Consider the following 25,368-nt stretch of genomic DNA (forward strand, 5'->3'; position numbering starts at 1 on the left):
AATTAATAAAACAATTTAATATGGATAAATTAGAATTAATACTGAAAGTATAAAAATAATATTTTTTCTTGAGGGGTGTTAAAAATAAAGAAATAAAGTACAATAAAATATAAATGTACATGTTTGTCAGAGAAGCAATGAAAATGTTAAATAAAAGTACCATTTATCAATAGACTTTGTTATGTCAAAGGTGCAGGTTGTTAAACCTATAGCAACCATTAAAAGAAATATTAAAGCATCATATCTTCCCAAAAAAGAGAACAAAAGAGTGGAATGGTTCTTAAAATTCAGTCAAAAAGATGGCAAGTAATTGAAGAAAGAACATAGAATAGGTGGGATAAATAGAAAGCATGCAAATAGTAACTAGATCAAATGTACCTTATACATTTGATTAACAATTTATAGATTAAAAGCATCAGTAACTATGTATTAATAAATTGCAAAAATAAATGTTCCTTCTGCCATATACAGACTGTCAGACTGGAACTACACACATACACAAATACAGGTGACACATTTTATGGTATGTATAAGATGCATCTAAACATGTGGATGGCCATCCTTTCAGGTTAACTGAAGCAGGATAAAGATGCAAATTCCATTTTTACAAGTCACTGAAATTTATAGTTGTTGTTACTGCCACTCGAAATTGAAGCTTAACTAGTGTATTTTTGTAAAACAACTTATTTTCAATTTCTCCCTGAAGATTTTCACCTTTCTGTACCCTCAGGGATTTCTCAGCAAAGAGCCTTGGCATTTGACCTGAAGCATATTGACATCACACATACCTTACAAGTTAGAGATTGTGTATTTTTCTGGAAAGATTTAGGCTCCCCTGGAAACATTTGCTTACATTTCCAGGAGTAATAAATCTAGGGAATTTAATCTGCTCTCCCTAGAGAGGATTTATTTGTATTCCAGAACAAATGCCTCTCTCGCCTCCTCTCTCTCCTCCTCTCTCTCCTTGCTCTCCAGGTGGGGGAGAAGAGAGATAAATATGCCAACCAATCTGTGTAAGTTCAGAAATTCACATTTTGGGGTTCCTCTACTGTGGCACACATCCCTGAACAGGTATGTCCATCAGTCCTCACAGTGTAGGGCAAAATCTCAGGCTTTTATGTTTAATTTTTTAAAAAACCTAAATTTTTAAACAAATTCCATAATGAATATTTTTTAAAGTGAAGAACACTTTAAAATGCAAACTGACACTCCTGCATTACCTGTATTTAAAAGCCTGGGTTTTTGCAAATCCTGTTTTCTGAAAGAGTGATGCAACTTTTGTATATTTAGGAAATTTTGTTTCTCAAGTGTACCCTGAATTTTTTTAAAGGATTTATTTATTTTATTTTATTTCTCCGCCCCACCCCAGTTGTCTGTTTTCTGTGTCTATTTGCTGTGTGTTCTTCTTTGTCCACTTCTGTTGCCAGAGGCACGGGAATCTGTATTTCTTTTTGTTGCGTCCTCTTGCTGCGTCACCTCTCTGTGTGTGCGGCGCCATTTCTAGGCAGGCTGTGCTTTCTTTTACGCTGGGTGGCTCTCCTTACGGGGCGCACTCCTTGCGCGTGGGGCTCTACTAGGCGGGGGACACCCCTGCGTGGCACGGCACTCCTTGTGCACATCAGCACTGTGCGTGGGCCAGCTCATCACACGGGCCAGGAGGCCCAGGGTTTGAACCGCGGACCTCCCATGTGGTAGACGGACGCCCTAACCACTGGGCCAAGTCCGCTTCCCCTGAATGTTTTTATAATATGTAGTGTTGTCATTAGTTTAATATGAAAGAAGGCAACCTCTATCACATCCAATTTTCTACTGAGGTTTTAGTGATAAACTTGGTATACATATCTTTAAGCCTAATTCCTATTGTACTTCTCAGTTTTCTTAATTATGGTCCAAATATCTCAAGAGTTTTCTCATGTGAAGAACTATTTCCCTTATCTTAGGGTTATATGAAAATATTTTAGGGGAATAAGCTTCCTCATAGTATTTTATTCTTGGTTTCTAATTCTGTTTTTAAAAATCTGGCAGTATTACCACTTCTTAGTGAATTTCCTTTCAAAAGGAAATGAATATAAAAATAGAAAAAGATCTTACAAATATCAGATATTATGACTATCAGACCCATATTTTAATAATTATTTTACGTGTTCAAGTAAGAAAATATAATGTTGAAGTTTGAGAAATAAACAGAAAAATATAGAAACTTAGATGACAGATTTGAATAAGAAACAAATTAAATAGATGAAAATAGTATAATCAAATGTAAAAACTGAATTTTGGAATAGCTGAAGATGAATTAGATAAATGGAATGTAATCACAAGAAAATATGCAGAATAAAGTCTGGAGAGAAAAAATTAAAAGATATAAAATACAGAAGAGCAAGTAGGAGCCATAGAAAATGATACAACCAGGTTAAGAAGTATAGGAGACAGAATAAGGGGTGCACCTGAAAAGAAAATGCCTAAGGGTTTTCCCAAACTGTTCACAAATAACAAGTCACAAATATCAGAAATCCTTCAAACTTCAAGCAGAGTAAATAAAAAGAAGTTAACATTAAAGTATACAGCTGTTCAAGTATAGGGAAACAAAGATAAGGAGAAAACTTTAAGAAGCTAGAGGGAAACAAAGACAAATTCCTTGGCAATTACAACAAGTAGACAAGTAACTTATCAACAGGAATAATGGAAGACAAATAATACTAATAATTTTTTCAATGTGCTGAAAGTAAAGGGCTAATTTACCATTATATAGCCTATGAAAATAACCAACAGTGAAGGAAAAGTTAAAATATTTTCTAGACAAACAATAACTGAGAATCCATCACCAGTAGTCCAAAAATAATGAACTACTAAAGGACATTCAGTGAAAGGCTGGAGATGCAAGAAGTAATACAGATGAATAAAACTTCATTTAATATAATTATATCAGAATTAATATTGAAAGTATAAAAAGAATAATTTTTGTCTTGAGGGCAGTTCAAATAGATTTAGAATACCACAATAGAATACAAAAGTACAGGTTTATAAGAGAAGCAATGAGAACTTTAAATAAAGGTATAAGAGGGTAAATTTTGGGTAAAACATTATGATTCCTAACTTGATAAGGTTGTTGGGTACTGTGGGGAGGGGCAAATGTAAGCACTTAAAAATAAATGAAGCTTTTTGAATACAAGCTTTGTACTTCGTGTTTTTCAAACTTTCATCAATAAAAAAAGAAAAAAGATGGAAAGAAGAAAGATCTTACAACGTAATGGAGACAAGCCCATGTAAACATCTAATTCCTTCTTCAGACCAGCTCCCTGATGACCTGCTCAAGGTGTCAGTTGCTGCTAGAATTCTGGGGGATTCTCTGCAGTTGGTTGAGTCGGGTATCTCCGTGGTTACTGGGCAGGGCCCTGTGCTGACTCCAGGTACTGAAGGGCCTGTGTCCTTCTCCGGACCTTTACCTTGGGCTGCCCCTTTTGAAGCTGTGAGGGGGTGATGGAGCTGCTGCCTGATGATATGAGTTGAGACCACACATTCCACAGCCTCCAGGGGGAAACAGTGGTGTGTCCACCTCTCATGAGTTTATTGGTGAGCCTCTTATTTTTACTCAGATTTGTGCAGTCTTTACATAAGCCATGAAAAGCAGCTTGCGGACATCCTGGCTGCACTAATTGAAGAGAAATGTCAGCTCCTTGACAAGGTTAGTGCTGCTCTCCAGTTGTATAAAGAAGTTGAGTCATCCCTAGAGGATGCCAGGCTAGAGAAAGAGGCTTTAAGAGTCCCCAGCCTTGTGGACACCTACAGGAAGGCAAAGAGGATGGAAGCGATGCTGAATGAAGAGTTAACTATGTTGGTCCATGAACTACAGGAAGAGAGACGCAAACACTTCCAACAAGAAGAGGCAATGGAGAAGATCTGAAGATGCTGGAGAGACTCGATGAAGTCATGAAAACAAGCACTGCACAAGGTAAATTTGCAAAATCAGTGCCAGAAGGTGAGGCAATGAAACCTGGAAGAGAAGCAGATGCCTCCGTGTGCTGGTCTTTGGGGTGAAAGCATCACCTGATGCTTTGATTTGAACATTTTGATGGCCTCAAAATGGTCAACTTTTTTTTTAATAATTATTTTTTACTTTTTAAAAGTACTTAGATTACATAAATGTTACATGGAATATAAGGGATTCCCATATACCCTACTCCCCATACCTCCCACATTGTTCACGTTGGCAACATCTTTCGTTAGTGTGGTACATTCATTGGAATTGATAAACACATTTTGAAGCACTGCTGCTAAGCACAGATTATAGTTTACACTCTCTCCCACTCAACTCTGTAGGTTATGGCAGGATATATAATGGCCTGTACCTACATTGTAATGTCAATCAGGATGGTTCCCAAGTCCCAAAAATGCCCCCATATTACACCTGTTTTTCCCTCTTCTTACCCCCAGAACTTCCAGTGGTCACTACCTCCAAATCAATATTTCTTCCATTGCTAGAAATACAATAAGTCTATAGTAGAATATTAGTAGGTCTACTTTAATCCATAGAACTGTAAACTTTTAACCTAATAAATTCCCATTGGTAAAAAATATATTAAGTAATTTTTACATTATTTCTTTATTTTTACAGGTATATTATAACCATACCAACAATAATTATTTACATCATAAATGTAAAAATTACTTTTTTATGAATCTAAAAATCTCAGATTTCATCAAACTTCGATATGAATAAAACAAAAAATTATAATCATACAGATGATCTCAGGTAAAAAGATATATATATATATATACACACACACACACACACACAAATCCACATTTTCAAAACCAAGCAAATTTCCCATATCCACCCTCCTCATCCAAAAGCTGTTCATATGCTATTAAGCTCTATATAAGTGAGAAATGGTGTCAACTCATCCTGCTAGTCACAACTCAAACTAGAAAACTGTATATCTTCCTGAAGTCTCTCTCATGATATCTCAAATCCATCTAAATGGTCTAGTACTTTTTGGATTTGTATCTCTTTAATATCCATAAAAAATGTCTTCCTCTTTCATTCTCTGGGTCCAAAACCCACATATGTTGGTCTACCTGGACTAGTGTTTAAGCTCATGGATGAAATATTATGATTATTTCCCACAATTCTGTAGAACAGCAATTTAGATTGGGCAGTTCTTTCATTCCATATGACATCACTTGAGTCAGCTAGTGATTGTTATGGCCTGCAATGTTCAACAAGTCATCAGTCACGCCCAGGGTATCAAATTGCCTATTTGGAGTCTCTTTGGATGATGTCTCACAGTTGTCAATTTGAGCTTCTTTTCAGGCAGTGGCTATTTTATCAGTTGATGTTGCCATATGGTCCTCGGGCTTAGAAGACTCGGAACGTCACTTAGCCATAATTTTCTCTGAAAGTAAGACACAAAACCATGATTTGCTCATCTGTGATGGGGTGATAATAATAGTGCCTTCTTCATAGTAAAGATAGTAATAGCGAAGATAATTACTATAATAATAATAGCAATTATTACTATTATTACTACTGATAACGATAATAGTAATATATAATGATCATAGGAATGATAGTGTAATAGTTACAACAATGAAAGTAATGATAATAATAGTGCCTTCTGATGATGATGAAATGATTAATGCATATAAAGCTGAGAATAGTGTCCGAAAATTGTCTAAATGATTAATAGTTATTGAAAACACATAGAAAATAAATATAGTGAGATAAAGCAGAGATTTTGTAGTATGAGATGAAGAGTGAGAAAAAAAACATAAGTAATTCCAGCTTTTAAAGGGAGAAAAGGACGATTTATGAGAGGTATAAAGACTTAGCAATCTAACAATCATTGATGACCTTAGTGAGAACAAATCCAGCTGAGTCAAGAATGCAAAAGCCTAATCATAGGAAATACAGAGAGGAAGAAATTAATTTGAACATATTTTACTCAGTCAAGAAAATTGACCTTAAACTTCATTGTAACAGCCAATGGCTTTCAAGACTTTGGTATCCAGGTCTACTTAAGCCAGGGGGAAAAATCCAAAATTTTTAAACTTTATTAATGAGTACCACTTTTAATGAAAATTCTAAGTGATGCAATGAGATGTAACTCATAAGCATAATTTAGAGATAACAAATTTTAGGAATCACTTGAAAGTCAATAATGCATATCCTAAAATCTCATTATTAGAAAATACTGATATCAGAAAACTTTATGCCGAACATACTGTCAGAAGTTAACCAAAATCTGAACCATAGGAATTAATTATAACACAGCTGAATTAAGTATATTTTATAATAACATAAACCAAGATATATAGGACATTAAAAGCATGCTTAGACCACACAAATTATATACTTATAGGAAACATATCTTGAAAAGTATCAGAATGTGTACACTCTTCAAGTGTTTAAGATGAATTTTGTCATGTGACCAAGGTTGCATAGCAACCTGATTTTTTGTAAGAATACTGAATAAGATCATTATTAAATTAATGTCGTGTTATTTTATATTTCAATAAATTCTAGCCATGTAGTAATTTAGGTTATGAGTAGAAAAAATTAGTACTATCACTAATTCAGTTAATAGGTGTTTGGGGGAAATATTTTGCCAAGTATCAGGGTAGACATCTTTCTCCTTGATAAGTCTTTGGATTAAGTCTTCATTCTTTATTTTTAAGTCTTGTGATATTACTTTCAACCAAAATATGGCAAAGAGACATTCCAAGAGAAAAGTTCAAATTTCCAGGAGGCAGTGTTCAATCAGAAGAGTATTTTTAAAGTAGTTTTAATAAAATATTTTATTATTAATATAGGATTGAACAATAAACAGTTATAATCAATATTATTTTTCAGCCCTTTATTCACAGTCTTTTTCTAAACTAGTCAAAGCTCCCAGCTTAACTGAAGTATGGTACTTCATGCCTACCACAGTGAGAATTCGTGCATGCTCAAATTTTGGTGATTATTGTCTGAAGAGGTGATTCACTTCACCTTTTATATTCAAACCTATGGTTACCAATGAAATGAAATGATAATTTCCTCTTTCCTTTTGAGGCATGTGATATAGAACTTCTAGGTTTTCCCTAGAGCTATTGCAAAGTAGAATGCAAGTACTTGATTTTACAACATAGAGCAAAAGACAAAGACTGAAAAATATTTCATTTTTTCATTCAGCTTGTAATTTTATAAACTTACCTCTTGGGAATGGAAAAGGTTAATACTTACAAAACCATGTTCCCTTTGTGATGATTCATTGGGTCAAAATTTTCCCAAATGAGGCCTGGATTTGAACAAATAAATAACAGTTGGAGATCCACTGCATGAAACATTTTAGGATAGGTTGGTCAATTTCCAGAAAGAATTTGGAAATTTAAGCTAATATTAGCATTCGTGAATATGTGCAGACAATAATATTTTTTTGAATGATTGGATTTGAAGTTTTGCGGTGGGTACATAACAAAAGGTGAGGAAACAAAATTCCTGAAAGTAATGGTGTGAGAATAATTTAAAAGACCAATTAAATTACATTAACTTAGCAAATTAAAATGAAGCAGTTGTGAGTGAAAAGATGAGGGTCTGGAATATCTCCATCTCCCCTACTCGCTCTGCTCATTTTGGACGTCCATACATTTTTTATGATCCAAGTGAAAGTATTAATATTAGTACTAGTCCCTTTTTCTCTCCTAAGTACTCCTGTTAGATTAACACTTATGGCACCACACAATTAAAGGAGGAGCAAGAAAGTCACCCCACCGCAGTATTTACTATTACATTATTTATTTGTTCAGGAGTTCCGAAAGCAGTTATACCACTCAGGCGTGGACTTTCAATAACCATGCTCAGGGAGAGCAATGCAAAGCATGAGATGGTCAATATATTTAGGAATATAATTTCCATGCGTAACACAGTATATCTGTCATTGCAGAGTAACACATCACTAGTGGTGGACTTACATGAAGAACCAAATAATAACCAAAACAATGTTTGGTTAGCATAAAATTATGAAAATAGGAATTAGACAAATTAAATTATATAAATGAAATGTTCAGGCTGAGGCATTCACCTCACAATAGGAAAGAAAGGCTTATGCGATGGGACCAGGCTAATATCCCATTATCAGGTGATGTTTAAACAAACATTGCAACCATCACTTTTTCCTTGTTAAATGTGAGTGCTGATTAAGGCACTTATTCCAACTACCCATTCATCATCATTGGACCTTCTTTTGGATATAATAGAGGTTGCAACTGATTTCAGTCTTGCTTTCCAAGCTGCAAAGCCAGAGAATATCTTATATGTTTTAATGATAGGTTAAAGGTTCTTGGCTGATCCACCCACCAAAAAGCAGATATCTCTTCCCTCTCCCCTTAAATTTGGGCTGGTTTTGTGTCTTACTTTGAGAGAAAATTATGGCAAAGTGACATTCCGAGTCTTCTAAGTCCAAAAACCATATGGCAACATCAACTGCCACTGCCATCAAACCAGCCACTACCTGAAAAAAAGCTCAAATTGACAACTGTGAGACATCATCCAAAGAAACTCCAAATAGGCGAACTGATACCCTGGACGTGACTGAAGACTTGTTGAACATTGCAGGCCATAACAGTCACTAGCTGAGTACAGCTGATGAGTGACTCAAGTGATGTCATATGGAATGAAAGAACTGCCCATTCTAAATTGCTGTTCTACAGAGTTGTGGGAAATAATCAATCATTGTTTTAACCACAAGTTATAGAATGCTTCACTTTATAGCAATAGATACCTTATAAAATAACTTTGCATATTTCTTAAAGTTATTATGAGATAACTTTAAATATGCTTTTTCAGAGAGCAAACTTATTTTCCTATTCTGAGTTCTTACAAGAAAACCTCAGTATAACTGCTACATCCTGATACTAATACAAGGATGAAAGATGCTCTGGTAGGAGCCAAACACTTCCATGAAATTGGAGGAATAACCAAAATGCTTTTAGATAATGACATCCAAGAGGTACAGAAATCACTGGGTTTTTAAAAAGTGCATTTTTTAACAAATCAATTTTATTGATATATGTTAATAAAGTATAAATCTATCTAAAATATACAACCATTGGTATTCATATAATCACATAGTTGTGAACTCATCACTTTAATCATTTTAGAGCATATTCATTATTCCAATAACAATAATAAAAAATCCAAACAAGCAAACAAAACTCATCACTTCTCAAAATCTCTACGCTTCCACTACTGTATAGATGCTTTTCTGTTTCCTTCTCTCAGGTTTATTTGAATTTTTTATGTTGTAAAAAATATCTTATATATATAATATCACCCATATTCATATTTTATATGAAGTTTCATTTTGTTATACAGTCCCATGTTATAATTTTTTGCTTTCCTTCTAGTAATACGTATGTCCTTAGACTTTCCCTGTCAACCACTGTCATACTCATAGAATAGCTCTGCTAATCACAAACACCATGATGTACTCTAACCATTTCCATTCATTTCCAAAGATCTACAGACAACTTTTAACCAATTCTGCACAGACTAACCATCAACTTTCCATTTTCTACCTTCATTCTATGTTCTAGTGACCTATATTCTAATTATTAATTCAATGAGTTTTCATAATATATTTAGTTCATAATGCTACAATCATACAGTATTTGTCCTTTGGTGTCTGGCTTGCTTTACTAAACATAATATATTCCAGGTTCATAGATGTTGTCATATGGTTCACAACTTCATTTCTTCTTACAGGTGCATAACATTCCATTGTGTGTATACACCACAATTTGGTTATCCTTTCCTCAGGTGATGGACACCTGGCTTGTTTCCAGCTATCAGCAATCAAGAGTAATGCTGCTGTGAGCATCAGTATGCAGATGTCTATTCATGTCACTGCTTTCAGTTCTCCTGAGTATATACCTAGCAATTGTATTGCTGGGTTACATGGCAAGTCTATATTCAACTACCTTAGAAAGTGCCAAACGGTCCTCCACAGTAACTGTACATTCTATGTTCCCACCAACAGTGAATAAACGTCCTAAACTTTCTACATGCTTTCCAAAATTTACAATTTTCCAACTTTTAATAGGGGCAGTCTAATACATGCAAAATGGCATCTCATTGTAGTTTTGATTTACGTTTCCCTGATTCCTAGTGATGTTAAATATTTTTTCAAGTATTTCTTTGCCATTTGTACTACTGCTTTGGCAACTGTCTTTTCAGGACATTTTGCCCAATTTTTAATCAGGTAGTTTGGACTATGAAATAATTTTAAAAAGGAGTATTCCTTTCCCTTCTTGTCTTCCATCATCTCATACAAAGGAAGGGCCATGCAACAAAATAGAAAGTGTTAAGTTTCTTAATACCATAGAGCTAACCTATCAGTCTGGGCATACTTTAGCTGGTACAAGATTAAGATGTAAACGTCACTTTTACAAGCCACTAAAATACATAGTTGTTGTTACTGCCACTAGAAATTGAATATCAACTTATTGTTATTTTAAAAATTCTTTTAAGTTTACTGGGATAAAGTTCCATGAATATTTTCACATCACGGCATTGTCAGCAAAGAACCCTGGTACTTGATCTGAAGCATGTTGGTATGGGAAATATACCTTAGTAATTACAGATTATGTATTTTTCTGGAAAGATTTAGAGACTCCCCTGGAGACATATGCTTATATTTCAAGGAGTAATAGACCTAGGAAATCTCATCTAGTCTCCCTAGAGAGGATTTGTTTATATTGCAGAACAAATGTCTCTCTCTCCTCTTTCCCTTTGAGAGGTGGAGAGAGGTAAATATGCCAGACAGTCTGTGGAAGCTCTGAAATTTGTCGTTTGGGGTTCCTCCACTGTGGTAAGCATTGTAGAATATGCAGGTCCATCAGGCCCTCATCAGGCAGGGCAAAATCTCAGTCTTCTGATGAAATTTTTAAAAAGCCTGAATCTTTAAACAATTGCATAATGAACATTTTTTAAAGTGACGAATATTTTTAACGTGGGAACTTGACACTTCTGTCTTACCTGTATTTCAAAGCTTGGGTTTTTGCATCTCATATTTCTGAAAATGTGACACAACAATTGCATATTTAGCAAATTCTGTTTCCCAGGCAAACTCTGATTTTTTTAATATATATTATTGTCATTGGTTTAACATGAAAGAAGGCAATCTCTGTCTCATCCAGTTTTCTATTGAGGGTTGAGAATCATGACTCAAGCTCGGTAATCATATCTCTAACTCTAATTCCTATGGGTCTTCTCAGTTTATCTAATTATACTTGAAATGTATCTAGAGGTTTCTCATGTGAATCCATATCTCCCTTGTCTTAGGATAAGATGAAAATATTTGAGGAGAACAAACTTTCTCATAGCATTTTATTTTTGGTTTCTAATCCTATTTGTAAAAATCTGGTAGTATTACCTCTTAGTGAATTTTCTTTTAAAAAGAAATAAATGTAAAAAAACAGGAAAGAAAAATGTAAATATCAGATATTAGGACTACCACAGCCATATTTTTAGAATCACTATGCTTTAAGTGTTCAAGAATGTAAAGATAATGTAGAAATTTGGTAAACAGAAAAATATGACAATTTATACTGCAGATTTGAAATAGAAACAAACAGCACTTCTACAGTTGAAAAATAATATGATCAAACATTAGTACTGAAATTTGGAGAGCGACTGAAGAAAGAATTTGATAAAAAGAATGTTATAAGAAAATATGCAGAATAAAGTATGGAGAAAAATATAAACAAATGGAAAATACAGTAGGGCAGATAGGATCCTTAGAAGATAATACAATGTGGTTTAGAAGTATAGGAGACAAATAAGAGGTATTTTGAAAAAGTAATGGCTAAGGAATTTCCAAAACTAATCACAAACACCAAGTCACTTATTTACGAAAGTCTACAAACCTGAAGCAGAATAAATAAAAATAAGTTATCATTAAGATACATAGTTGTTGAACTATAGTTTAACTATAAGAAAGAAAATATATGAGAAAATCTTAAGAAGCTAGAGGGACGGGAAGCGGATTTGGCTCAATAGATAGAGCATCCACCTACCACATGGGAGGTCCAGGGTTCAAACCCAGGGCCTTCTGACCTGTGGGATGAGCTGGCCCACGCACAGTGCTGATGCACACAAGGAGTACCATGCTGATCAGGGGTGTCCTCCCATAGTGGAGCCCCACGTGCAAGGAGTGCACCCCATATGGAGAGCTGCCCCGTGCAAAAAAAATTGCAGCCTGCCCAGGAGTGGTGCCACACACAGGGAGAGCTGATGCAGCAAGATGACACAACAAAAAGAAGCACAGATTTCTGGTGCCGCTGTCAAGAATACAAGCAGACATAGAAGAACACACAGCATATGGACACAGAGAACAGACAACTGGGGCAGGGCAGGGAAGGGGAGAGAAATAAATAAAAATAAATTTTAAAAAAGAAAAGAAGCTAGAGGGAAAAAAACTAATTTCTTCACAACAGTTAGACAAGTAACTTATTAAAAGAAATAATGGAGGACAAATAATTTTTTCAAAGTGCAGATAGAAAATTTCTGATCTATAATAATATAGCCCATGAAAATAAACTTTAATAATGAAGGGAAATCTAAAGCATTTTCTGGATAAAAACAGCAAACCACTACCAGCAGGCCCACTATAATGACTTACTGAAGGACATTCTTCAATCAGAATGAAAATTATTCCAGTAAAGGACTAGAGATGAAAGAATACAGATTAATAAGACTTCATTTAATATGAAAAATCAGAACTAATGCTGCAAGTATAAAAAGAATAATTTTGTCTTAAGAGGCACTAAAAATAGATGTAGAATTGAAATGGCCCAATAGAATATAATATACATGTTTGTAAGAGAATCAATGAGAACTTTAAATAAAGGTACAGGAGGGTAATGTCCGGGTACAAAATCAAGATTCATATCTTGACATGGTTGTTGGATACTGTGGGGAGTGACAGGTGTAAACTGTTAAAAATCAACAAGGCTTTCAGGTAAGATTTGTATACTTCACTGTATTTCAAATTTTCATCAAAAATTTTAAAAGATGGAAAGAAGAAAGTTCATTAGAACATAATAAAGACAAGCATACATGTAAATTTTGAAATCCTTCTTCAGATCAGCTCCCTGATTACCTGCTAAAGCTGTCAGTTGCTGCTGGGTTCCAGCCGGAATGCTGGGGGAGTCTCTGCAGTCGGTTGAGTCTAGTGGCTCCATGGTTACCAGGCAGGGCCCTGTGGTGACTCCAGGTTCTGAAGGGCCTGTGCCTTTCTGTGGAGATTTATTTTGGGCTGCTACTTGGGAAGCTGTGAGAGGTGTGATGGAGCTGCTGCCTGATGATATGAGTTCAGACTACACTTTCCACACCCTTCAGGGAGAAGCAGTGGTATGTCCACCTATTATCAGTTTATTGGTGGGTCTCTTCTTTTTATTCAGATTTGTGCAGTCTATGGGAAGTCGACTTCATATAAGATGTGAAAAGCAGCTTGCAGACATCCTGGCTGCATAATTGAAGAGAAACGTCAGCTCCTTGACAAGGTTAGTGCTGCTCTCAAGGCGTATGAAGAGGCTGAGTCATCCCTAGAGGACGCCAGGCTAGAGAAAGAGGCTTTAAGAGTCTCCAGCCTCGTAGACAGGAAGGCAAAGAAGATGAAAGTGATGCTGAATGGAGAATTAATTTTGTTGGTCCATGAACTAAAGGAAGAGAGACCCAAACACTTCCAACAAGAAGAGGCAATGGAGAAGATGCTAAAGACACTGGAGAGACTTGATGAGGTCATGAAAACAAGCACAGCAGGTAAGTTTTCAAACCCAGGATGTGGCCCCAATTTATCCTGTGATGGACCTTCCCTGAGATTGGGCAGGTGATTTGAAAAGAGCTCTTCCTTTCTCTCCACTCAGGCCTCCTAAACTACCAGGAGCGTGCATCCACTCTGACCTCCATCTGAGTTTCATTGGCGCCAGTGAATCCAGAGGCTGGATTTCTTCCAACTTTACACAGGGTCACAGAATAAGACTCTCCATTGTTAATTCCTCTTTGAAATGAACAGATAATTTACCCTTAGGAAAACACCTAAATTACAGCCCTCTCTTTCTCTTTGAAAGTATCTGGAATATCTCTCAGCATTGAAAAAATTCCTTGCAAGTTTAAGAGATGATACTCATACTCAAATTGATAGGATCTAACTATATTTCTTAATATTTCCTTACTATATTATATTCATAAGTTTTTTCTCTGTATTATTATTCTCTACCTGTCACATTTTATAGTAATTTGAAATTATATGATATAGATAACTAAAAATCTTTAAAATAAAAACAAATAATAAATTAAAACTCTTATAAAGGTTGGCATAGATAAATTTGCCCAGGAAGGGCTCACACCTTATTCTGTCGGCCAGCTATAATAATGGCCTGCTGTTTTTTATTTAACCAGAACTTGAACTAAATTGAGCCTAGGTTGCAGTTTTAGCTAATTTTGCTTTACCTCTGGTTTCAAATGCCCTAAAGGTCGGATTAGATCCAACCCTCCTGCAGGTTTGTAAGATGTAAGCATTGAATCTATGAGATCTTTCTATGCCCCCCATTTGAGTCAGGCTTAATTGTAAAATAGCCCCAAGATCCCTGCCCCTCGGTGTACATGCTTATATATTCCCCTTTCTTGAGTATAAGCAAAACCTGTGAATATGATGAGATAATCACTCCCTTGATCCAGTTACATTATAAAAGCCTTCATCATAGCAAACTGGAAAAATTCTGACTTTCAAGAAAGAAGCTTGCCTTATGTGAGAGGGCTGTGTGCCAGGACCTTAGGCAATTAGGACTGCCTCCAAAAGCTGGGAGCATTCTCTGCCTGAGAGCCACGTGGAAAGCTGTGACCTCACCAACAACCACAAGAAGTTGAATGAGCTAAAAAGAAACTGGGGCCAAGAGCAGATCACAGACCCAGCCAGTGCCTTGATTTCAGCCTAGGTTTTCCATAGAGCTATTGCAAAGTAGAATGCAGTTAAACTTGTTTTACAACACAGAGCAAGGGATAAAAAATGAAGAATAAGGCAGCAGATGTGGCTCAAGCAATTGAGTGCCTGCTTTCCATATGGGAGGTCCCAGATTAAATCCCCAATGCCTCCTAAAAACGAAAAGCAAACAAATGAAACAACCAACTCAGAAGAATTGATGTGGCTCAGTGGTTGTGTACTGGCTTCCCACATAAGAGGTCCCAGGGTTCAATTCCTGCCCCCAGTACCTAAAATAATAAGAAGAAGACGAATGAAGAATAGTTCATTGTTTCACTAAACTTTCTTGTAATTTTATTCATGTATCCCTTGGGAATAGAATAGGTTAACACTCAGAACCTATGTAATGGTTCATTGGGTCACTATTTTCCCAAATGAACTCTGAATTTCAATAACAGAAATACACTGTAGGAAATGAGAAGGTTATCTTTCAACCTTTGTTGATCAAATTTCAGATAGCATTGGAAACTGAATCTAATATTAGCATTCATGAATATATAGAGACACCAATATTTAATGGATGATTAGACTGACCTGGAAATTTAAGTTTTTCAGGGGGTATATAACAAAAGGTGAGATAGCGGAATTACTGAGTGTAATGGTCTGAAAATAATTGAACTGAGCAATTAAATTACATTAGCAGATGAAAGTGAAGCAGCTCTGAGTGAAAGGGTGAGGTCTGGAAAGTCATCCTTTCCAAATACTCAATATCCTAATTTTAAATGTCCATAAATTTTATATGATTTAAGTGTAAGTGTTAGAAATAGTCCCTTTTAATCTCATAAATATCTTGTTAGATTATCATTTATGCCACCACACAACTAAAGGTAGAACTAGAGAGGCACCCCATCAGAGTATTTACTATTTCATTATTTATTTGTTCGTGCACTATCGCTGGAGATCTTAAAGCAGTTACACCTCTAAGGCATGCATTTTCAATAATCAGACTCAGGATAGGAATGCAAAGCATGAGATGGCTGATGTACTGAGGAATATACTTGCCACACATACCAGAATATATCTGTCATCCTGCAAAGTATTACACCCCTATTGATGGACTTATAGGAAGAGGTAAATAATGATAAAGACAGTGCTATGTTAACATACATTTGTGAAAATGGGAATTAGTTAAATAAATGAAATGTTCAGAGTGATTCTTTCACCTAAAAATAGGAAAGGAAGGCTTGGGCAATAGGAGCAGGCTAATATCCCATTATCACAGATGGTGTTTAAACAAACATTGCAACCATCACTTTTTCCTTGTTAGCTAAGTGTTGATCAAGGCACTTTTCCCACTACACATTCATCATCATCATACCTTCTTTTTGACGTAATAGAGGTCGCTCTCAATCCTTTCAAGCAGCAAAGCCATAGAATATTTTATTTTTAAGTGGTAGATTAAAGGTTCTTGCTGATCCTCCCACTGAAAAGCTGAATTGATTTCCCCTATCTTCGAATTTGGACTGATCTTGTGTCTTACTTTCACCCAAAATTATTTTAAAGTGGCATTCTGAGTGTTCTAAGCCCAAGGACCATATGGCAGCTTCCACTTTCTACCTCCGGGAAACTGGCCACTACCTGAAAAGAAGCTTGAACTTCACAAATGTGAAACATCACCCGAGAGAGATGAAATAAGTGAGCACTGGATGTGACTGAAGACCTCTTGAACGTGCCAGGCTATACCAGCCACCTGCTGAGCTCAGCTGAGTGACTGAATCAAAATGATGTCACATGGAATGAAAGAACTGCCCAGTCTAAATTGCTGACCTGAATTGTGGGAAATAGTAAATCATTGTTTTATCCATGAAGTTTCAGTATGTTGTTTTACACAGCAATAGATAACTTCTAAAATAACTTTGCAGATTTTCTTGAATATATTATGAGATAACTTTAAAATTGACTTTCAGAAAGCTACCTTACTTTCCTGGTCTGAATTCTTACAAGAAAACCACAGTATGCCTGCTACGTCCTGATATAATACTAATAGGAGGATGAAAGATGCAGGTCAATTTTCATTGATCCCTCAATGAGGGATTATGAAAATACTTTCAGCTAATGGCACACAAGAGGTTTGGAGATAACTAAACTTTTAAAAATTACATGTTTTTGAAGTAAAATTTTAAATGTATTTTGTGTGTTTTTTTCACTTATTTTCTACTCCCATTTTACATGCATATGTTTCATTGTTTTTTAAAGAAAATTATCTAATCTGAAATTTGAGATATTTCATTATTTTTTAAATTTATTGAAATATATCACTCATAAACATACATAACCAATAAAGTATAATAGTTGTGAACTTACAAAACAAACATATATAACATCTCACCCTACCACCAATAACTTGCATTGTTTTTAAACCTTTTTAACTAATGATTAAAGAGCATTGTCAAAATATTACAACTAAACGAAGTATTTTTCCCCTAACCAATCCGATTATTATTATCTTTATATCATTTCTATATGAACATAAAGAAACAATTAAATGTATAGTAACAGTTGTGAACTTAAAAAGCAAACATGCATAACATCATACAGGGCTCCCATACATCAACCCTCCACCAATACTTTGCATTGTCATGAGAAGTTTGTTACAAACTGTGAAAGAACACTGTCAAAATCTTACTACTAATCATAGTTCTTATCTTACATTTGGTGTGTTTTTCCCCCAACCCACCCTATTATTTTTTAAATATTTTTTTTATGATAGAAGTTGTAAATTTATAAAACAATCATGCACGTGTGCAGAATTCCCAACAACACCCTCCATCAACACACCACAATGTGGTGTGTCATTTGCTACAGATAAAATAATATCATCTGATTATTATCATGTGGCGCACATTTCCCATACTCCCTCATTATCAACACAATAATATCTTTCGCATAGATGCAAGAATATTATATTATTACTACTAACCACAGTCCATAGGTCACTCCAGCTGTAATTTTCCCATGCTTCTCCACATTCCCAACACCCTGCAGTAGTGATATACATTTGTTCTAGCTAACAAAGAACACTCTTGCATCTGTAACCATCAACCACAATTCTCACCCACCTCTTGGTTCACTGTGCTATCCAGTTCCTAGATTATTCTCAAGCATTCTGTCAATTGGCATTTATATAACTAGACTACCAATTTCAATCACATCCCCATTTATAAACTAGCTGTTACTCACTGTGTGTTACCATCCACTCTATACATTTCCACAATTTTACAGAAAAGCTAATTAAAACTTCTACATACATTAAACATCAGTAGTCCACTCAGTCCTTCTCTTATCTCCTTTAAGAATCCACCACTTACCACCAGGTCTTGAAGATATTTTCCAATAATTTCTTCTAGAAGTTCTATAGTTCTTGCTTTTTAGTTTTTTGATCCATTTTGAGTTAGTTTTTGGATAAGGTGTGAGATAGGGGTCCTCTTTCCTTCTTTCAGCTATGGATGTCCAATTCTTTCAGCACCATTTTTTGAATGGATTGCTCTACGTGAGTGGTGAGTTTGACAGGTTAGTCAACAATCACTTGACCATACCTGTGAGGGTCTGTTTCTGAACCATAAATTTGGTTCCATTGGTCTATTGTGTCTGTCTTTAGGCCAGTACCATGTTGTTTTTACCACTATAGGTAGGTATTATGATTTAAAGTCCAGAGATGAGGATTCACTTTTCCTTTTTATGATGTTTCTGGCTATTCAGGACTCCTTACCCTTCCAAATAAATTTAATGATCTTGGTTTCAATTTTTTCTTTAATGCTGGCCGAATTTTTATCAGGATTGCATTAAATCTGGATATCAATTTGAGTAGAATTGACATCTTAATGATATTTAGTTTTCCAGTCCATGAGCATGGACTGTTCTTCCAGGTATTTAGGGCTTTTTTGATTTGTTTTATCAATGAGCTGCAGTTTTCTGAATACAAGTGCTTTACATCATTGGTTAAGTTTATTCCTGACTATTTGAATTTTATCTATCCTTTTATTTTCACCACTCTTTTGACACTTTTAGTTACTTTTACTAATATAATCTTCATTTCTAGACTCTCTTCCAGGCCCCTCTCCCCTGTTTTTTCTTTTCATCTCTAGCATACCCTTTAGTATTTCCTGAAATTCTGGTCTCTTGCTTAGAAATTCTCTCAGTTTCTGTTTCTCTGTAAATATTCTAATTTTGCCCTTATTTTTGAAAGAAGTCTTGCTGGATATAAGATTCTTGGCTGGAAGTTTTTCTCTTGTAGTATCTTAAATATATCAGGCTACTGTCTTCTTGCCTCCATGATTTCCGGTGAGAAATCTGCACTTAATCTTATTGGATATCCCTTATATGTTATGCATTGCTTTTTTCTTGCTGCTTTCAGAATTCTCTCTTTGTCTTTGGCCTTTGACATTCTGATGAGTATGTGTCTTGGAATTGGTCTATTTGGATTTTTTTGGATGGGAGTACGTTGTGCTTCTTGGACAGGGATATCTATGTCCTTCAATAGGGTTGGGAAATTTTCTACCATTATTTCTTTAAATATTCCTTCTGCCCCTTTTCCCTTCTCTACTCCTTCTGGGACACCCATGACACACATGTTTGCATGCCTTTTGCTGTCATTTAGTTCCCTGAGACGTTGCTCAATTTTTTTCCATTCTTTTCTTCATCTCTTCTTTTGTATGCTCACTTTCAGAGGCCATTTCTTCAAGCACACCAATCCTTTCTTCTGTCTCCTCAAATCTGCTATTATATGATTTCAATGTTCTTTTATTTTTTTATTTTTATTTTCGATGTTCTTTTAATTTCATTGATTGTACCTTTCATTCCCATAAGATGTATTTTTCTATGTATGCTTTTAAATTCTTCTTTGTTTTCATCCAATGTCTTCTTAATATCCTTAATCTCTTTAGCCATCTCATTGAATTTATCAAGGAGATTTGTTTGAACATCTATAATTAGTTGTCTCAACTCCTTTTTGTCATATGGAGGCTTATCTTATTCCTTTAACTGGGCCGTAGCTTCCTATTTCTTGGTGTGGATTGAAATTTTTTATTGATGTCTTCGCATCTGGTTTACTAGTGTATTTATTCTGGGTGCAGTTTTTCTCTTTAGTTTAGGGCTTCCTATCATTTCTCCCTTGCTGGTTGTGCAGTAGGAGCCAAGCATGTAGTTGGTGTTGTAAACTGTGGAGACTCAAGCTGCCCTCATTGCACCAGGGACCAATGAAGCTTCTTCCAACTCTCTCCTTGCCAGGGGTAGTGACAGAGTCTCAACTATGTGGAATAATCCACGTGCAGGCCTAGATTGTAGTTGCCCAGAGAGACTGAGGAAGCTTCACATCCCCTTTTCCCCATGGAGCTGTAGGTGTAGGCAGCAATCTATGCAGTGCAGGTCCAAGATGGCCAAAATTGCCCTGGTAGACTTTTGATTTTCAATCTGTGACAGCCAAAGTTACCTGCAGTTACCTATATAGGCTGGTGCAGGGCTCCTCAGCCTTCCCCTGCCAGAGGCAGGGCTAAAGCCTAGGCAGGCTGCAGGCTGATCTGCATGAAACAAACTGGTTCCTGGTGACACTGAGCAGCCTGGCTTCCCCTTAGGCTAGGTGGAGTCAGAATGGCAGCTACTGACCTCTCTTTCTGACTTGGGCTGGTTCTCACCCCAGCTGTTCCCAGGGTTATCTCTTAGCCAGCCAAGTATCCCATTCAGTAGCCAAAATCGGCAGCCAACCATCTCCTCTTCCCTGCTTCTGGGAAATGGAGTTTCCAATTCCCATCACAGAGCAGCTCCTCAGTCGGCTCGTGCCACCAGAGTAGGACAATCACCAGCCTCCGCAGCTTGGCTGGTAATTTCCTGGAGAGGCTGGCACAGGTCCCTGTAGCTTCCTCCCTGCTGGAGGTGGCACTGGGGCCTAGGCTAGACCTACAATGTGATCTGGATGGGAAGAAGCCAGTCCCCACCAGCACTGGGATTTTCAGTCCGCCCCGCTTCCCCTCGTGCCAGGCACAGAGTTATGATGGTGGCTTCCGGCCTCTTTCTGACCTGGACAGGCTCAAACCTTAGCTGTTCTCAGGAGCATACTGTAGCCCACTGAGTTTCCTCATCATAGCTGAAATGGGTGCCCACCGTCTCTTCCTCCCCTCTTTCAGGGAAGTCGGTCTTTCAATTCCAACTGCAGAACAGCTCCCAAGGCGGCTTGTGCCTCCAGGGGAGGATGGGCACAGGCCTCCAGGGTGTGGAGCCTCTACTTACGAGTCTTCTCTGTAGAAGGGCAGTTTCCTCCTTCCACTCCCCCAGGACACTGCAAGATGCTCTTTTGGTTTCCTGGAGCCCCAAACAGGTGCTTCAGATAGCTCCAGAGAGCTCTGGGTGTTTGCTCTATTTCAATATTTTTGATATTTCTTACACTCACACAAATAATGAGAAGAGGTTTATAATATTCAGGAATATTTTACCCCTAATAACCAGTATTTGTTCTTAGTTTATATCTATACTTAATAATCGGTGCTGTAAAGTGGGTGTGGCTCAAGCAACTGAGCTCCTGCCTTCCACTTGGGAGGTCCATGGTCCGGTTCCCGTGCTTCCTAAAGAAGACAGCGACCTGGCGTGAAGGGCAGGTGCAGCAAGCTGGCACAACAAGATGGCACAACAAGAGACACAAGAAAAAAAATCAGCCCTAAATTTACTTAGTATTAGTAAAAATCACCTTTTGTAGCTAAAGATAATCATAAAAACACTTTTTATACAATTTAGAAAATATTTCTATTTGCTTTCACTTTGTTGCAACCCAGAGTGAGATAGACACAAACAGAATTTTAGAATATTCCTAAATATTTTCCAGGAAGAGGAAATAAAGTAGCAGAACTTCCTTTCTCGTAGGAAGAGGAAAAAAAAAACATCAGAGCAGGTAAAATAGCGGGAGTTGACAGAGAACTGATAAGGACAGAAACGGCAATCACAGTTTACACTGGGATGAGGGAAAGACCAGGCATGTGTGCTCCTGGATGCCAGGGGAGGATATAGGAGCAGCTACAGATGCTAAACCTTCCATTCCTAGAAACGTGGACTGAAGAATGGATTTCGTGAGTATAAGAGGGCATTCCACAGTATTACCATATGAATACTCTCCAGGAGGGAAAAAACTACATTCTTGACTATGTCTTTAGGAAAATCTGTTAGCATTTATAACTGTGGAGATGCAGGCAGAGAAGTGTACTTTTGGAACAGATTTTTCTTAGTCCTGTATTGCATCTTCCACCTGCCTACAGGGATAAGTAAAATTGTGGAATGTTTCTCCACTTTCATAGATGTAATGGATTTGCAGTTCAGTCTCCACTAATCTGTACAAGCAGAAAATACTGTGCTTCCAAAATGTATAGATTTGTCTTTTAGTGAGAAACATTGACAGCGTGGCTATGTGTCTGGTAGTATTACATATAAGACTGTGACCAATCATATAACAAGTCACTCAGAAGATGTGATGATCTGCGGGATGGGGACCAAACCGAACATATGGCAAGAAACAAGTCCAAGGAAATGAAAGAGAAAGTATTTGAAGAGGAATAATTAAAGGAAATGTTCAGGGTAATACCATTAAATCCCACAGAAAGGTATTCTGATAAAAATAGAGCATCCAATTTAAGTTTCAAGTCAAATAAATCTTGGACAATCTCTGCTGAGAGACAAATTGGTGGCCTAAAAGCCAAAGTAAGAGAAATATTTCATAAATCAGAGCTAAACTGCAAATAAAAGTAAATGACCAGCAAAGGAAAATAAAAAGGAATTGGAAGATATATTGAAGAGATGTATGTAAATATTTTTAAAATGCATACGCAGAAATTAAACAAGTAATGTACCTACTACACCTTTCTTTAAAAATTAAATTTCCTATTTTGTAAGGCATTCCTTTGACCAGCTGACTGATGGAAGAAAAATTTAACTCTGGTTTCCAAGTTCTGCACAATACACTGAGCCTAGTAAACAGTGATCAGTTATGGTGTTCAGTCCTCTACAGTGGTGGCTCAGAAAGTAAGAGGTAAAAGAAAATCCTCCCAATGCCTTGTCCACATTACCTAAGAAAGACAACCTGAAGTCAGGATCAAACTCTTATTTTGGACAATAGCCAATGGTTTGTCAAGATGCTCATATATAGAAGGAACAAGACTGAAAGATTAGTAAAAAGGGTTTTAACAGAACTACATAAAGTGAATGAGAACATGTAAATACTCATGTTCCAAGGGACATCATATTAAAAAGTCCCCAGAGTGAATGACGCTCTGAATAATTAGAGGTTCCAACTGATCCCCTGTGAGGATGCCAATAATGCTTCTTTTTTTTTTTTTAATATTTATTTATTTTTATTTTTTTAAATTACATTAAAAAAAATATATGAGGTCCCATTCAACCCCACCGCCCCCGCCCCCCACTCCCCCCACAGCAACACTCTCTCCCATCATCGTGATACATCCATTGCACCTGGTAAGTTCATCTCTGAGCATCACTGCACCCCATAGTCAATGGTCCACATCATAGCCCAGGCTCTCTCATGTTCCATCCAGGGGGCCCTGGGGGGATCTACAGTGTCCCGTAATTGTCCGTGAAGCACTATCCAGGACAACTCTATGTCCCGAAAACGCCTCCACATCTCATCTCTTCCTCCCGTTCCCCACACCCAGCAGCCCCCATGGCTACCGTTCCCACACCCATTCCACATTTTCTCTGTGGACATTGGATTGGTTGTGTCCATTGCACACCTATGTCAAGTGAGGGCTTAGATTCCACATGGGTACTGGATGCACTCTTCCCGCTTCTAGTTGTAGACACTCTAGGCTCCATGTTGTGGTGGTTACCTTCTTCAACTCCATGTTAGCTGAGTGGAGTAAGTCCAATAAGTCAAAGAGTAATGCTTCTTTATCATGTTTCTACTACTTGTTTAATAGGCTGATAAAAACAATAACAACAACAAAAAAAAGTTTCAGGGATAGAGGCTCTTCAATTTGCTAGTTAGAGAAACCACCTGAGACCCTAATATGGTGCCATAAATTCCAGCCTCTGGCAAGTAGTTTCTTGAAAAGAATGTATTGGGCACCTTTCATCATACAGAAGAAACAATATATTTTATTTTGAATGGACACTTGTTCTGGATTTGAACTTGCTTTTCTGCCTCTTTATTTCTATCATTAACATAATTTATGGATTTTTGATATTCTTTATACATGTTTTTTATAATCCACACTTTGTCTTTGACCAAGAAATTAATATATAATGAAAAAGAAAGTCCAAGGATTAATGTTTTGGGGACATCTCTCATTTTCCTTCATCATCCCAAAACCATGCACATGTTGGATGCTGGAAAGGCTTTTGAAGATTCTGTTGTGTGTTAGAAAGGAAGGTAAAACTGTGGAAATCACATATGTTTTGGAAAAACATTATATTGTGTTCTTTTTCTTCTGGCTAGAATATATCAGTGAACCAAGGATAGCACACAGAGATTCACATTAATTGACATGATCCAAATTGGAAGTGGTTTCACAGTCAATCACTGAGTCTTATATTCTGAGAATATTCACTGATTCTTATACTACTGTCTTATACTTTATTTCTTTTATTTTTAATGTGTTTATCTTTGATCATGAAATATACATTTGAGTGTAGAATGTACTTTTTAAAAACAATTTTAAACCTATGTTGATGTTATCTTCTCTACAAAGACTTTCCTTTGCTTTGATTAGTCACTATAAATAAGACCTGTTTAAATTCAGTATTATGGGTTACGATTATTCACATCTCAGAGGAACTGAAGTTGGCTCCAGTTATTATAAGACATTGCCTTTACTCGGATTTCTCATTCCTCTTAAAATCTCCCCCCACCCACCACCCACCATGTTCCAATCCAAACTGAAGTTGCTGCTTTAGCAGGGTTCACACCACTGGCAATCCTGGGACCCCAAGTTTTCTCCCCACAGTTCTGATTGTATATTAAATCTGTGCTGAGCTTCCAGTAGCCTTTTTTAACTAGTAATTATAGATGTCTTATAAATTTATATCTCTAATCCATACTTTGTTTCTAATTTCCAAGGTCAAATGTGCTTTGATATCACAAAACCATCATAAACATGTACAAAATTGACCTCATGATCTATACATTCCAAATCCTCTCTTCCAGTGTTCCCTATTCCAGTGATCCCTGCCTAGATGGACTAACTGCCCAAAACCTAAAAAACATATCAACACTGACACCTTCTTATACTCACAGTAAAATGCATTACCTAATTATATAGCCCATGCATCTTAAATAGTTTTGAAGCATTTCATTTCTTTGTTTTTCTCTATACCCACCATAAACAGTCTAAACTAGAAAAACCTCTTGCCTGGATAA

The 25,368-nt window shown here is 36.5% G+C and overlaps 1 long non-coding RNA gene across 1 annotated transcript; it reads left to right on the top strand.

Moving 5' to 3' along the window:
* Window positions 1-13,285: 13,285 nt before the first annotated feature.
* Window positions 13,286-16,828, top strand: LOC131276522 (uncharacterized). Its single transcript, XR_009183990.1, has 2 exons — window positions 13,286-13,801; window positions 16,524-16,828. It is a non-coding gene; the product is annotated as an uncharacterized lncRNA (long non-coding RNA).
* The last annotated feature ends 8,540 nt before the right edge of the window (window positions 16,829-25,368 follow it).

The sequence above is a fragment of the Dasypus novemcinctus genome, chromosome 29 (assembly GCF_030445035.2).
Source record: "Dasypus novemcinctus isolate mDasNov1 chromosome 29, mDasNov1.1.hap2, whole genome shotgun sequence".
In the NCBI taxonomy this organism is placed as follows: Eukaryota; Metazoa; Chordata; class Mammalia; order Cingulata; family Dasypodidae; genus Dasypus; species Dasypus novemcinctus.